The following is a 16449-nucleotide window of genomic DNA, read 5'->3' on the forward strand; positions in this document are numbered from 1 at the left end:
AATATATACCTCAGAGACATGGACAATAATAAAACCAACAGTGAAAAAACTGGGTACGGATATAGGATGATACCATGGACTGAACAAAACAGTAATGAGTAAGTACTAAATAATCTAAAAATGAAAAAATAATTGCTGAATACCATCAAGAACACAAAATTACCTCATTTTGAAAGTATCATAAGAAAAATAATCTGCAACTGTTGTTGTTAAAACCTGCTTTTTCAGTAGGAATTAGCCATCCACAGACAGGTAGAGTATGGAAAGGGTACTCTGGAAAAAGAACAATATAACTGAGAAAAACTGAAAATAACACTGAAATCACTGGCAAAGTCCATATTTAAACATTAGTTAAACATTAATAATTTTGTCAAATCTTGTCCAATTTTTCTGAAATCTGTTCAAATGATGCTTAACAACAACAAGGCAGCAAAGCTGTCAAATGTACAGACAAAAAACAGGAAATAACTATGCACAAAATAGGCTACTGTTAATTCTGATGCAAAAGTTCATTATGTTAAACTGCAAATTCAACATCAAATTTTAATTATGCTCAACAGGTAATACCAATGTAAGTAAAATGTGTAACAAGCATCAGGCTTCAGGCCCATGGAAGTTCAAGTTCACACTTTGAAAATGTATAACTTCCAGAAAAAGAAGCCAATTAGACTGCTTTTCCAACTCAGGCTGCATTTTAGTCCTGTATTTCTTTTTTGAAAGTTTGGCAATTATAAGTAACATGGTTTTCCCATAATGGTCATCATGGCAGCAGCACCCAAAATTGTGTTTTCTTCTATTCTGATGCAATATTACATAATGGTTAACAGCCTAATGACCGTCAATTTTCAATAATAAAATATACGTATCATGGATTTTCAGAAAATGTGAATAGCATGGGTCTTCAAGCCTGTGGAACTTCAAAGTCACACCTTGAAAATGCCAATATGTGAAAAATTAAATTTTCACAAAAAAACTGTTTAACTGGCAGTAAGAATTACCAAACAGCCAAAAAGTAAAACTGCCTTCCACTTATCGTGTTTATAATGAAAGTGCACAGCGCCGGCGCCGGCGACAGCAACGACAGACGTAGGTGATGGTAATATGTACAGACACATCTGTATACATATTTACTGTACTGTTTGAGAACAGTAAGTGACATGGTTTTTCTTAGATGGTCATCATGGGAGCAGTGCCCAAAATAGTTTTTTTTTCAAATTTTGATGCAATATTACATAATGTTTAACAGCATAATGACCATCAATTTTTAATAATAAAATATTAGTATCATGGATATTCAGAAACTGTGACTAGCAAAGGTCTTCAGGCCCATGGAACTTCAAAGTCACAACTTGAAAATGCCAAAATGTAAACAAGACAGCACTGTTCTGAAATTTTTTTTTCCATTTTTAACAATTTTTAACATAAAACAAAATTAACAGTTTACTGCCATTTTTATATGATCAACTAAGAAAATTGATGAGATGGGAAAAATATCAATAGAGCAGTGTTAAATGTCCAATTTCTTCCATTCTGAAATTCTGAACATAGTGAATGATTGAATCTGACAAACTGCAATGATATGAGTTTATTTCCATTTTTGAAACTTAATTACACAATACACGATAACAAGTTTACCATCTTTTTTACATAATCAACTAACAATGTTGTAAAGATGCAGGAAATGTCAAACAAACACTTTTATGTAACTTATTAATAAAATAATGAAACTGTTAACATGTCTAAGAATTGAATCTGAGGAAATGTGAAAAAACAGCATAACTTCTAAAATAATGGCCCGATTATGCTGATTTTTTAACTCAACCTGCGTTTTAGCAGGATTGACCACTCCTGTGAGTTTAATGACAATTGGCCAGTCTGTTTTTCTTATATTGTTTTTACAGTGTTGCATATATGCTGAAAAGTGAAAAAAAAGCATACGGTAATGTGCCAAGCATTTCGACGGGCCCAGTCAATCCGACCACAAAAATTATTTTATAAAATTAATTTTTCTGAGCTCAAACAATTAGTCCATACGTCAAAATCATGGGACAGAATTTTTTTCTTGTTCCGATTGTTCGACCACATCGTCGACAAGACTCGGTAAATTTTCAAGCCAGTGAAATAGATGCTGCATGCCTCGGCCCTTTGTCAATTGTTGTCCTTTCAATAGCTCTCGTCAATGAGGAAGAAACAATTAATTGAAGATCTAATCTGGAAGCATGACGTACCTGTCTTTTCCTTTGTCCCCGATGACAATAATAGTGCTTATAGACATACAAATTTTGCTATTAAGCAGACTTGCCCTCGCTGACTGATTCATCACGCCCGTAACTGGGGAGGGGGGGTGTTAAAAAAAGGTCTATTCTGGATGAAACCAAATATCGACAGCGGGTAGAAAACGTCGTAAACACCTTCATATAGACCATATATCGCGTTTGCTAGCAATAAAAAGTTTGGAAAGAATAAGCAATTTATTTTCAAGTTTGATTGAAATATATATGCAGATGGGGAAACGTTCTTGAAGTCAACACCGCAAGATCTTACATTTACTACAATCGACCGGAAGATCAGCGGGATCGACTGCCCAGACTTCTTGGCGCCAAATACCACGCGCTGTCAAAATCTGACGAACACGTGTCGCTGTTCACCTACATGGATAACTGACTTGTCAACAATAAAAATGACGTCTTCCTTAACTCCAATGGGAGCTTCATAGAGAGTTCCACTGGGTATTTACGTTACCTGTGAGTCACTTTCTATTTCCCCAGATGCATGAAATGTTGATAATATTTAGCGTAATCCACGACGAACTCCTTTCCTGTGACCCCCTCCCCCAAAATGGGACCATCTTCATTAACTTGTGGTTTGCGCTATGCTGGAGCAGACCAGATAAAACCAGTCTCTCATTTCTGCATGTGCTCAATTCTGACGTCAAATTATAAATGCACCTGTTTTGTGAAAATTATGGCAAGTAAATGCTTTTTTTACGTTCGGGTTGTATCAGTGGGGTTTTCAATATGCACCGTGGTTTGTGCACAGCGAGAGTATATAAGTAAGAAAATCGGAAGAATGCCAGCAAAATACTGTATGTCTATCGTCACAGGTACATGTATGCTCCGTAATTTGCCTTTTCTCAATATGTTTTTATATGACATGCTTTTTAAATAAAATACTTCATAGTAATTTGAAGTTACACTGATTTCCGTTTGAGTACCAGTTGGTATTCTTTGATACGGGTGATTGAATTTTCTTCGGAAGTACGTACGTCTACGCTTCGACGCTGAGCAAGCCTTGCGGGTTGAAAACAACTGATCTCAGACTGGTAAAAAATTTCAATTCGGTTGATTTCAGTTGTCATATTAAAATTCAAATAGGGCGTACATAGATCACATAACTAGTTTAAGTCCACTAAAGCTACCGGTTTCAAATATAAGTGACCGGCCTTTGTTTACAACACCTGTCTCCGGGGAAATACTCGTCCCACTTGTGAAGCGCATCATGAAAGTGATCGTAGGTGAGGGAAATATATAATTAAAAATTATAATTGTCGTCTTTTTTAATGTTAAGTAATGTTAGCACATATAGTACACTGCAAAATAAGATTTCAGGAGGATAAAACATGCCTGAAACACATGTTAGGCGAAAATTGCGGCTTATCTTGCGTAACACTTCCGGTAAAATGCAATACTTCCGGAAAGATGGACGTTTTAGCAGATGCCCCTAACAATCCGACGATATCAAAGGTTTCCATTTGCTGTATTTTAATCAATTCGACCAAACTGACATTTCCATGAAATTAATTAATTAATCTTGGTCGAATTGTTTGGCATATTACCGTAACTACTTAAATAGTGGCCCGATCACGCTGATTTTCGAACTTGACCTGCACTTTAGTAAGATCGATTACTCCTGTGAGTTTCATGACAACAGGCCTATCGGTTTTCCTTGAAATGTGTTTACAGTGTTGCATATATGCTGAAAAGTGAAAAAAACAGCATAATTTCTACAATAATGGCCCGATCTTGCTGATTTTCGAACTTGACCTGCGTTTTATGAATATTCATCAGCTCTGTAAATATAAAGCCAAAAAGTAAAACTGCCCTCCACTTATCGTGTTTACAAGGAAAGTGCACGGCGCCGGCAACGGCAACGACGGCGACGACAGACGCAGGTGATGGCAATATGTACAGACACATCTGTGTCTGTACATAATAAAAATCTGTGAGAAGCTGATCAGTTGACTGTATCTAATGGAAAGTGTTTTTTAGGACAATATATTTGGGAAAACTAAAAATTACATTGAAAAGACTGGGAAATTGCAGGACTTAAAAAAGTTAAACGTTAATAATTTTGTCAAATCTAGTCCAATATTTCTGAAATTTGTACAAATGAAGCTTAACAACAATAAAAATCTGTGATAAGCTGATTAATTGACTGTGACTAATGAAAAGTATTGTCTTCGGATGATATATTTGAGAAAACTGAATGTTACACTGAAAATTAACACTGCAAAATTCAATAACTTAAAATAGTTAAACGTTAATAATTTTGTCAAATCCGGTCCAATATTTCTGAAATTTGTACAAATGATGCTTAACAACAATGAAAATAGGTGATAAGCTGATCAGTTGACTGTATCTAATGAAAAGTGTTTTTTAGGACAATATATTTGGGAAAACTAAAAATTACATTGATAAGACTGGGAAATCGCAGGACTTAAAATAGTTAAACGCTAATAATTTTGTCAAAAATGTTCCAATATTTCTGAATTTTGTACAAATGATGCTTAACAACAATAAAAATCAGTGATAAGCTGATCAGTTGACTGTGACTAATGAAAAGTGTTTTTTAGGACAATATATTTGGGAAAACTAAAAATTACATTGAAAAGACTGGCAAATTCAATGACTTAAAATAGTTAAACGTAAATAATTTTGTCAAATCTTGTCCAATATTTTTGAAATTTGTACAAATGATGCTTAACAACAATAGAAATCTGTGATAAGCTGATCAGTTGTCTGTGTCTTTTTTTGAGTGTCAAGTTAATGGAATTGATCATCAGAAGAGTGAGAATTAATCAAAACAAATATTTCAATATTGCAATGTATTATTTACTCTGAAAGAAAACAGCAAATGTGATGATTTGAGGTTGTTTGTGTAAGAAGTTGCAAATTACCTTTAACTGTCATCTGGAAAACAATATATACCCATACAAGACTTCTCCTTACTACCAATGCCAGATGCAGATTACTCCTTACAATGGGTTTCTGGAAGGGGTTGTTGTTATCACAATATCTGACAATGTCCTAAATCTTGCCAAATATCATGTATTGTACACATGTATAAGACATAGTGCTGCTTTTGGTGCTGTCTTTCACTGCCTGCTTTTTCATGGTAAGGGCACTCTGGAAAAAGAACAATATAACTGAAAGAACTGAAAATTACATTGAAAAGACTGGCAAATTCAATGACTTAAAATAGTTAAACGTAAATAATTTTGTCAAATCTTGTCCAATATTTTTGAAATTTGTACAAATGATGCTTAACAACAATAGAAATCTGTGATAAGCTAATCAGTTGTCTGTGTCTTTTTGTAATGGTAAAGTTAATGGGAAATTGATCATCAGAAGAGTGGGAATTAACCAAAACAAATATTTCAGTATTGCAATGTATTATTTACTCTGAAAGAAAACAGCAAATGTGATGATTTGAGGTTGTTTGTGTAAGAAGTTGCAAAATTACCTATAAATGTCATCTGGAAAAAAATATATACCCAAACAAGACTTCTCCTTACTACCAATGCCAGATGCAGATTACTCCTTACAATGGGTTTCCGGAAGGGGTTGTTGTTATCACAATATCTGACAATGTCCTAAATCTTGCCAAATATCATGTATTGTACACATGGATAAGACATAGTGCTGCTCTTGGTGCTGTCTTTCACTGCCTGCTTTTTCATGGTAAGGGTACTCTGGAAAAAGAACAATATAACTGAAAGAACTGAAAATTACATTGAAAAGACTGGCAAATTCAATGACTTAAAATAGTTAAATGTTAATAATTTTGTCAAATCTGGTCTAATATTTCTGAAATTTGTACATATGATGCTTAACAACAATAAAAATATGTGATAAGCTGATCAATTGACTGTCTGTAATGAAAAGTATTGTCTTTGGATGATATATTGAGAAAACTGACTGTTACACTGAAAATTAACACTGCAAAATTCAATGACTTAAAATAGTTAAACGTTAATAATTTTGTCAAATCTAGTCCAATATTTCTGAAATTTGTGCAAACGAAGCTTAACAACAATAAAAATCTGTCCGTGTCTTTATTTAAGTGTCAAGTTTATTAGAAATTGATCATCAGAAGAGTGAGAATTAATGAAAACAAATTTTTTCAATATTGCAAGGTATTATTTTCTCTCAAACAAAAAAAAAAAAAAAAAAAAAAAAAAAAAAAAAAAAAAAAAAAAAAAAAGCAAATGTGATTTGGGTTTGTTTGTGTAGGAGGTTGCAAATTACCTATAACTGTCATCTGGAAAATAATATATGCCCATAGAACACTTTTCCTTACTACCAATGTCAGATGCAGATTATGGGTTTCTGGGTTAAATGGACAACGTTAAAGAATGAACCAATCAAAAATATAGAAAAAGCATATACCAATGACACAAGATCGAGAGGCATGGTAATCCATAACAGCCAACCTGCTGAGAGTGGGTGGCATCCTATGTTGATTATTGTATCCGAATTGATAAACTGTATCATTATTTTATGCTCTTTGTATTTACATCTGACTGCTTCGCTGCCTTCTTTGAAAATGCACATATTTATTTTTGGTTTCCTTGAATTTTGCAATCCTTGAGAGTCATTTTCCTCCTCTGTGTCAGACAAGCAATAATAGTCCTCTCTCTCTATATATATATATATATAATGGAGAATAAAGTTGATACACTATGGAAAAGTGCTCTACCCATGGTGACGGACCATGGGGAGCTACATGTAGTAAAGAAAGACAAGGACCTGAACAAATTAGTCTGTTCTCTCCATTTTAATTTAAAAAGTCCCTTCAGCTGTTTCGGCCCGGAGGCCTCGTCAGGGGCACCAACAGATCAAAATACAAAATTGTTGAAAGGCTGTAATTAAGCAGCATTACAGATTCAAAAATTCACTAAAATATGTAAAGATCCAGAGAACAATGTGATCTACGGGAGAAAATTTAATAAATGAAATTCATGTTGTTATCTAACCATCTTGAAAATTATTCTGGAGTCACCATGTTCCATTGTGACAGTATAGTCCTGTGCCTCCTAGTACAGTGAAGTAGTCTGGAGTCATTGTGTTCCATTGATATCCCCTAACCTTAATTAATAGTCAATCTTGACTAAGGTATCCAAATTTAATTTCTCAATAAGCATGTAACATGATACATACTTTCAACTCAGGACCAAAAAAAAAAAAAAAAAAAAAACATCAGTCTGAATCCGAGGATGATGATACAATTGTCTCTTGCAAAGCCTGGACTCTTTCCTTTTCTGAAAAGAACACAATGAAGTGATTACAAGTAGAAAGTTATTGTCCATCATATCCCTATTAAACTGAAGTGTTTACATGTAAATTCAACATAAGTAAAAGGATTGGCATGGAGATCAACATCATGAGAATAAGAATAAACTGATCTATTTAAGAAACCAACTGATACATGTAGTGCAAACATGGAAAAGAATCTTATTTTTGTATTAAAACAGTAATTTCAATTTTTTAATATGTGTAAAAAGAGACAAAAGTAAATAAATATGATCAAATACAAGGATGTAATACATAACAATCTTCTTCAACAATCTTCGCTGCCTTCCTCCCTCCCTGTCACTGGCATTTTTCAACCATGTCTTCATGATTCTTTCTGCGTCACTTTCCTTGATACCATTTTTTTTGGCAGCATCTGTTAAAGTTAAAACATGTTTAAATAAATTTCAGTGTTATTACAATCAAATTAAGGCATGAGAGGTGATAGAGTGGGAAAATATTACATCATGAAAAATTATTTTGACTCACCAGCAGTCACATACTTACCATGCACGACTCTGGCAATTCTGCTTTTGCACAGACCATGTTTTTCTTTGCTGCCATCCCCTCTTGCACGGCCCTTCCAGTTGAATAAAGTTGCCATAGGAGATGTCATAAGCGCTTCCATCATCCTATAAGATAAGATAAGATAAGAGTTTATTTAGCCAATTATAAAAATATACAGAGTAAAATAATAAAATAATACAATAAATAAATAAATAAAGAATTTAGTTTTCAGATCAAATTAAAATGCGTCACTGCACTTGGATAAAAGCTGTTTAAAAAGCGTTTACTGCCTTTAAAAGTCTACTATTGCTTGGTAAAAACGTAAAAAGAGATGATGCAGGATGGAAAGAGTCTTTCATGGTGTTGACAATTATTTCCTCCATCTTGTCTTTAAAAATATCATCCAGCTTGGGAGATCCTGCTCGATAATCCTGCTTCCAGTTTTTACAACGTTTGTTGATTTCTTCCTTTCCTCCCCCAGCTGTTCCGCTATACCATATTATAATTCCATATGCTAGAATGCTTTCAATTACACACCTGTAAAAATTGACTAAAATAGGCACGCTTTCAGTAAAAGTTCTCAATGATCTTAAAAAATACAGTCTTTGCTGTGCCTTCTTTACACTCTTTGCGGTGTTATCTTTCCAATTCAATTTACTGTTAAGGTGTATACCAAGTAGTTTAAATTCCTCTACCCTACTAACTTCAACATTACCAATGGTGAGTGGTACCTTTACATTCTGATTCCTTCTAAAAACCACTATTATTTCTTTGGTTTTAGCTACGTTCAAGATAAGATCATTACTCTCGCACCAGCTTAACACCGACTCAATAGATTCTCTATATGTACTCTCGTCATTATCAGTAACTAGCCCCACAAGCGTAGTATCATCCGCAAATTAAATTTCATGAGAAAAGTCCCGTCGCTTACACTAGTACAATCATAGGTAAAAAGGGAGTAAAGACAAGGTGAAAGGACGCATCCCTGTGGTGCACCGGTATTTAAGACTGTTATTTTTGAGCTAAAAGAGCCGACTTTAACAGATTGTCTTCTGTCTAAAAGAAAGTCTAAAATCCAGTCACAAATAAAAACAGGTAGCTTAAGATGGTTTAAAAGTTTCAAATATAGTTTTTTTGGCACAGTTGTGTTAAAAGCTGAACTGTAGTCAATAAATAAAATCCTTGCATAAGAGTTTTTGTTATCTAATTGTTGTAGTACAGTCTGTAGGCACATCTTCAACATTTCTGTTAGATCAATAAGCGAATTGCAGTGGGTCCAAGGTTTTCGGCACAATATTTCTTTAATAAAATTTAAAACTAATTTTTCTAAAATTTTCATGGGCACCGGAGTCAGAGCCACGGGTCTAAGATCGTTTAAGCTGGTAACTCGGTTGGATTTTGGTACCGGGATGATAGATGTCGTCTTCCAGAGCAATGGTTCTTTGCGGATTTGTAGAGACCAATTGTAGATGACGGTAAAGACGTACGCAAGTTGGGCAGCACAGAGCTTGAGAACACAAGGTGAAATTCCATCTGGCCCAGACGCCTTACGAACATTGAGATGCATAAATTGCCGTTTTACTTGCCAGGGGTGAATGGTGAGCGGAACTGCTTCAGTATTGTCAGCTTGGGAAGTCAGAGGTAAAACCGTTGTAGAAGAACTATTGTCTTTATCAAAGCGTGCATAAAAGTCATTCAGTTTGTCCGGTAGTGACGCATCTCCTTTGTCAGCAGAGTGTTTTGAGCCCTTGTAGTAAGTAATGAAGGAGATATTTGACCACAGTTCCCTAGAGTTCTTAGTGTTAAAGCTTTCCTCTATTTTGCTTTTCATGCATTTCTTAGCTTCTTTGATCGCCTTCTTCAGTTGGAGTTTAGCTCTGCGATAGGTCTCTGGGTCGTTCTGTTTTCTGCAGAATGCCAGGTCTTTCTTCTTTATTAGTTGGCGTACGTTCTTATTCATTCATCTCTTGTCATTGGGATATCGGGTCACTGTCTTAGTTGGTATACAAATCTCCTTGCAGAAACGTATGTACTCCGTCACAGTCAAGGTGTTATCCTCTATGTTGTTGTCACATTTCAACACAGACCAATCCGTACACTCAAAACAGCCCTACAATTTATCTATTTATAAATGGTGTATATCTTTTTATAAATGGTGTTTTCCTGCCCTGTTCCTCCAAGAGTTGTCAGGTGACAGACCTACAACAAATGACATTCAGACAGTCTAATGCAATTTAATGGAAAGAATTAAATTACCCCTTAACAGCACTCTTCCTTATTTAGTTATACTACTTTCGTCTGTACCACAGGTTAAAAATCTCCTACTGAAATAATCAAAATTACATTTATAAAATAACCATTGATTAATACTAAAAACAAAATTAGTTATTATAATTAAAGGAAGTTGAAAAAAAAAAACAAAAAAAACAAAAAATGTTTTACAAAATGTTTGTGAAGATTTAATTTTTTTTTCACATGTTCCCTTTCTGCAAGACGGCGTATCACTTGTTGGAGTGGCAATTTTGGTTTGCGAACAAGTCTCTTAATAGTCTGAAGATAGTTTTCAAATGGGAAACTTGAAAAATTGTGTAAAATTCCATACATTTGAGCATGTGAAGCCAAATGTGTGAGTGAATGAACATTATAAATTATCTGTTCTGCACCATATGCCTCACTCATGTGCTCCACGAAAAGGGAGAGTATTTGACCAGCAAAATTACAGTAATCTCCACACAGTGTCTCACTACACAAAATGGTGATTGCTACTAAAAGCATAATAAAATGTTTATACAATGCATTTGGCAGTTTTCCTCTTAGAACAACAGGACCAGTATACATAAGAAAGGTTCGGAACTCCGTAGCCTTCCATCTTTCAATTTCTGATAAAGCCCGTCCTTTACATAGAAATTCTCTGGGAAGAAAGTCTCTCATATTGTTTATACCATCTGAGATACACCTAATCATGTTACCCCCCAGTCTCACATGTAGTGGTCCATTCATCCACAGTGTCAACAACTTCTTCATAATCCCTAAACAGGTGCATGTAATCTAGTGGAAATTGGCTGATCATGCCAATCCTCAAGGAAAGTAAATTTGACTCACCACGTTGGTGTTCATCATACATCATCCCATTAAATGCAACATCAGTTCGAGCAAGGAGTTATAACAGAAGGAGATTACACGCAAGCCTCTCTATTGTCCGATGTCTGTTACGGTGGGCGGAGCTAGCTACGGGGGGCCTCCTGTCTCAAGGTTTCGTCTGGGTCGCTCTCCTCCGCTCGGAGATTGATTTTATATGCGTTATTTCGCGTTAGAATTCGAAATCAGTAGTGTCAAAGCGGCGCTGTATGCTGACGATTTTTTTCACAGGTAGTTATTTGGACGATGTGCTGGGAGGGAACGATATCATAGAAAGCGATTTTAAGGTGGTGACTGAGGATGGTCGCCATGAGTTTTTTTGAGTCGGTGATAGATGGCTTTTCTTTTGCACAACACAGTGAAAAATCACCAAGGATAAGTCAAAAGAAAACGTCCCAACTGTGGTTTGTGAAAATGACATTCAAGTGAACGTCTGTCCTCACTGCCAAAGGACATAATATTAATACATTAACGTTTGGACCCTCCTGCCCTTGGGTCCCATAAACATATACATTGTGACAGTGCCTACGCTTTGTGTCTGGTTTTAAATTTCTTAAAGTATTTTTTCTCTCACTCGGTATAATTTTAATATTATAATGCATTTAATTGAAATTCTAATCCAAGGTTGAGGCAATGCCACGACACGTCAGTTTACTGAATACTCGTTACAAATTTCTTTATCTTGGAAATTTCCCTTTTATTCAGGATTATTTGACACGTACTAACACTGTTCATATTTGTCGGTAAACAAGTGCACAGTGCTATACATTAAGAATAATTTTTATTCATTCATAAATATATTTATGTACAAAATATATCAGAAATTTTAGTATTCACTGAGCTCTTTAAAGTGAAACAAATAAAGATGAGAATATTGAATTTCAAACTATTATTTACTATATTAACTTAAAATATCTTTTAAGTCAACTCTATACTCAAGCACTCTATACTCATGAAAGTAGCATCTGTGAGTAAAACCATTTTATTATATCAATAGAACAACAAAAACAAAAATTTTACACATAAGCAGTAATACATGAAGTCATAAGAATGATTAAGTTGCAACAGTTTTACAGTTTTATGCAGTCTATGATGGCATTTTTTTCAACCGTGCAAATAGAAATAATTATATTCTTTTTTATCTGACTTGCTGATACCAGTCTGTGCCAGATACTATTCCACTTACAGGCCAGCAAGGTCTGAGAATCTAATGGGCCGAATGAAAAAAAAATCCTAGAAGATAAAGTGGTTAATTCTTACAAATAGGATGAAAAACATGGGATTTTCAAAAGGTTATTATAGATCAAGACAACACTTAGTAAGAACATTTATAAAATGTAACAGCTGAAAAAATTAACTGGTAAGTAAGCAGTAAGTGACTGCTTTAAAGAAATTTCACTGAAACAGAAATTTCACTGGCAATCAGGTAGACTGTTATACCATGGCACTCAACAATTTATATATAGGTTTTGAATTTTTTTCCACGTAACAGTAACATAAAATTTATGTCCACTTTTGCAATGTATAGAGTCAGTTAGGTGACTGAAAATATTTTAAAATGTCATAAAGGAGCACTATTAATTTAATGCAATCTCTGTTGGCCAGTCTTATCCAGTTTCTTCTCCAAAAAGGACAACTCAAGTGAGAATTTCTTCAGGGCCTTTTCTTCTGCCTTGCTAATGCCATGCCACTCAGAAAAGAGAGAAACCTGTAGGTTAGAAAATAGAACATAATAATAGCATTATGAACTACTAGTATCCATGTAGACATTATAGAATTATGCAGTGAAGTTTAATGTGTCTTGTTATGACTTGACTGAAATAATGTTCACCACATAAATGAACAATTTACAACTAAATTTATATAGAACATCAAGATTCATGATCACCAGCTAATAACCCCAAGAAATTGAAAGAAATTGTACTTATTACAAGAAATTATTTAAATCCGCCCTGGTCCCTACTCTTCTGACAGGACAAAAAGGGGATTTCAGAGAGGCTGGTTGCTAAAAGGAAAATGCCCAAGGTTGTTGTATTTTGAAAAAAAATTAAAAAGGGTACTGTTGTTAGTGAATGTTTAATGCATCTTAGGCATTATGACAAAAGTAACTTACCCCAGACACACTGACCTCCTTTTTTCATTGACATATTTTAATTTTTTCCAGCCTGACCATAATTCATATATTCAATGCAGCCTTCTCCCATATCTATAATAGAAAAAAAACTCGAGTAGGGTTAAGATATGCATGTCAAATTCATTATCAATTTTGAGAGAATTTCTGTTTCAACACTACAAGATGAAATATTTAATTTCAAGTAATGAATAAACCTTAATAGAGTTCTATTCTTTTGTAACCACCAAGGCAAAGCTTCTTTCTTAAAATGAACTGAAACATCCAAGCTTGCCACCTAACATGCCAAAGTAGTGAAGTATAATTTAAGTAGAGAAGCAAGTACCCCTTAATTATAGAGGTGTCTTACACAATAAAGTGTGTCTTACACACCTCGACTCAAAGAGAGATGTGTAGTGAGATAACAGGTAAAGTAATTGGTGGAGCCTAGGTGAACTTAAAACCTTAAGACTTTAAATTAAGAAGCACCAGGATTCATGTGTGTTCTTTTTTCAAAGGTTTAATATGAATTAAAACATATATATGTAAAAAGAAGACTAAATAAGTTAAAAAGAACTATACCAAAGACACTGTGAAGTCAAACTTCCTGTTAGACCGCCATGATGGAAAATGCTGGGTGGAGGCAAAATTTTCCAGTCAAAAAAACTGAGCACTTTACTTTAACAACAAAGTTACCACTCCAAAGCCACCCACCATGGTGAGAAGAAAAATGATGACCAACTGTCATGATAAGTCTTTTTAGATTTAGACATGAAAAAGGTAAAGGCCAAAATGGTACATTTACCCATAACACTAGAGTAAAAAATTGGTATTCTGAACAAATCGGGTTATTTTTTTCAAGAAATGTTGGAGCAGTATCCATGCAATATATACCACGCCACGACCAAGATGTTCAAGAATCTAAACACACCAAATTTTTTTATAATCTTGCATTTGAAAAGTACAAAAAGCGGTAAGGCTTTTGGCCATAACAAGCGTAACACTTTTTGATCGGAACTCATGAAAATTGTCAATTGTCGTATCCAAGCTAGACCACATGTAAAATCGCAAAAAAAAAACAATACTGCTCAAGCAAGTGTGTTGCACACATAACAATTAGTTAAATTTTATGACTGTCATGTGACACAAGTTTCAAAAAGTAGGAGGAAAATGTCTTTTGGAGTAATTTTTTTTTCGAAATATTAACAAGATGGCGGCTTAAGCATCTGCTTGTTATTCGGCTACTGAAAGTGCACCTAAGTTTTATTCTTTGCTTTGCCACAAATTACTTAACAATTGCAACTGTATAAAGACCAAACTTTCTTCATCTGATACTATATTTATAGGCACTTGTTATGAGTGGGAAATATTTTTCGTGCAATATTTATTCTCCATACACCACCTCGCGAGATCAACGTGAAGCTGGACACTTACACAGTGAGACCCTACGACATAAAAGTTGCAATTTATCTTCATATTTCGTGTAGTTATGCATTTTAAAGCACTTACCTGTTTTTTGAAAACCTTGTCCAACGTAATATCATATAAATTCTGTATTTCTCTCATTTTTTAGAAACTTGGGACTCCGTTTCTGTTTCTGTCCTCAAAAATCAACAGACGAAGGCACAGATACTAACAAACGAGATTTAAACGAGAGTAGCAATTAAGCGTAACAGAGATAGGCATCCATTGTTCTCTGGGTTCTATTCATTCCGACCAATGAGAGACCGTAATACGGGCTCCGCCCCCACGCGTGTAATCTCCTTCTGTTATAACTCCTTGGTTCGAGGTTGTGCATTAGTTTGTGGAAAAGTCATACGGTGATTAACCCACTCACTACTTTGAACACAGTTGTCGCAACCATAATACCCAGTGTGACCTTTCACTTGTTTCACAAAGCTTCGCGCAGCTGTATCACAAACAAAATTTGATATCCTAACAGTGAAATTTTTGTCATCATTAATTAAACCAACTTGTTCTAAGTGTCTCATTTCTTCCACAAATTTATTCAGAAACTGATTAGCATCATTGGGTTTTGACTGTCCAATCCATAATCCGTGTAGTGTGGAGTCAGATGATGGACTGGAAAAGACAAAAAAAAAAACAACAAAAAAATATGTCAGTGATCTGAGGCTTTTTCCTTAAGATCCAGAATATTAGAGTAATTTAGTAAGTTTTCTACATGTGTACATCATATTAACTGTGAAGAAATAAATATAAAAACTTACAAAATAACGCGTTGTTGTAAGTCAAGGCTGAGGAGGAAAAAGGTCTACTTATAAATCAGATACAACATCAGTTCTCCAGTTAATTATCTTACCTTCATAAGCCAGTGCAAAACTACAGATGAAAAGGGAATGGCAAAACTTGAAGTAGATGACGGTGCGCAATCTTGTCAGTTCTCCAAAAGCACTTTTAATCTGCACGTCAACATTCTGTAGCACATATTGTAAAATCTTCACAAGCACATTGCATCGTGATGTGAACAGTGAACAACTGACACAGTCGATACCATATGTGTCCTTCACTTCAGATGTCTCATCCTGAACTCACGGATTAAGTTTGCCGAAAGAATATATAACAGAACCATCTTAGAAAAGTGTCCTGGTGGAAGATGACACTTAGTGTACAGAACATTTGATGAAAATTCGGCTTTTCGACATCCTTTGCCTGATCCGCCATATTTATAAACATTGATTAGTATAGATGGCGATGTGCAAGAGGTGAGACTTTGGATTTGTAATGGACTGCAGCCAGGATCTGCAACAGATTCACCGCCTGCTTTCTAAGAAACTCGTGGAAGGAGGGAGAGGCTTCTGGCACTGCAACAGAAATTACCAGGGTCCAGGCATTGTGTTATATATTGTGATATATTGTGATTTGTATTTTGTTTAGCAAAAAGACTCAAGGTCGAGAGCTTCTACGAAGCGTCAATCTGATTGGTTGAAAGTTATGGAAACAATACAGGAGCCGTCCAAAAAAAAAAAAAAAAAATTAAATTCCTTTATACAATAATTATTCTTATTTATTGTTTTGTAAACAAAGCAAAAAGAGACAATGTCTACACAGTCGCTGGTAAGTTTTATTTTTTATTCCAAACCGAAAAACCGTATCAAGTTTTAA

General features: G+C 34.7%; 2 long non-coding RNA genes across 4 annotated transcripts in view; both read right to left on the reverse strand.

Moving 5' to 3' along the window:
- LOC106179369 (uncharacterized) overlaps window positions 1-16449 on the reverse strand; it is a 119636-nt gene that overhangs the window by 63575 nt on the left and 39612 nt on the right. The gene's annotated exons all lie outside the window — the stretch shown is intronic.
- LOC147761872 (uncharacterized) lies at window positions 11981-16005 on the reverse strand. 2 transcript variants are annotated; one of them, XR_015334862.1, is made up of 4 exons: window positions 15880-16005; window positions 14836-15408; window positions 13330-13422; window positions 11981-12924 (listed from the first exon to the last, which is right to left on the reverse strand). It is a non-coding gene; the product is annotated as an uncharacterized LOC147761872 (long non-coding RNA). The 2 variants fall into 2 exon arrangements; XR_015334861.1 differs by having other exon boundaries at window positions 15647-15993.

This window comes from Lingula anatina, chromosome 5, assembly GCF_051362555.1.
Source record: "Lingula anatina isolate TDL-2025a chromosome 5, LinAna3.0, whole genome shotgun sequence".
Taxonomy (NCBI): domain Eukaryota; kingdom Metazoa; phylum Brachiopoda; class Lingulata; order Lingulida; family Lingulidae; genus Lingula; species Lingula anatina.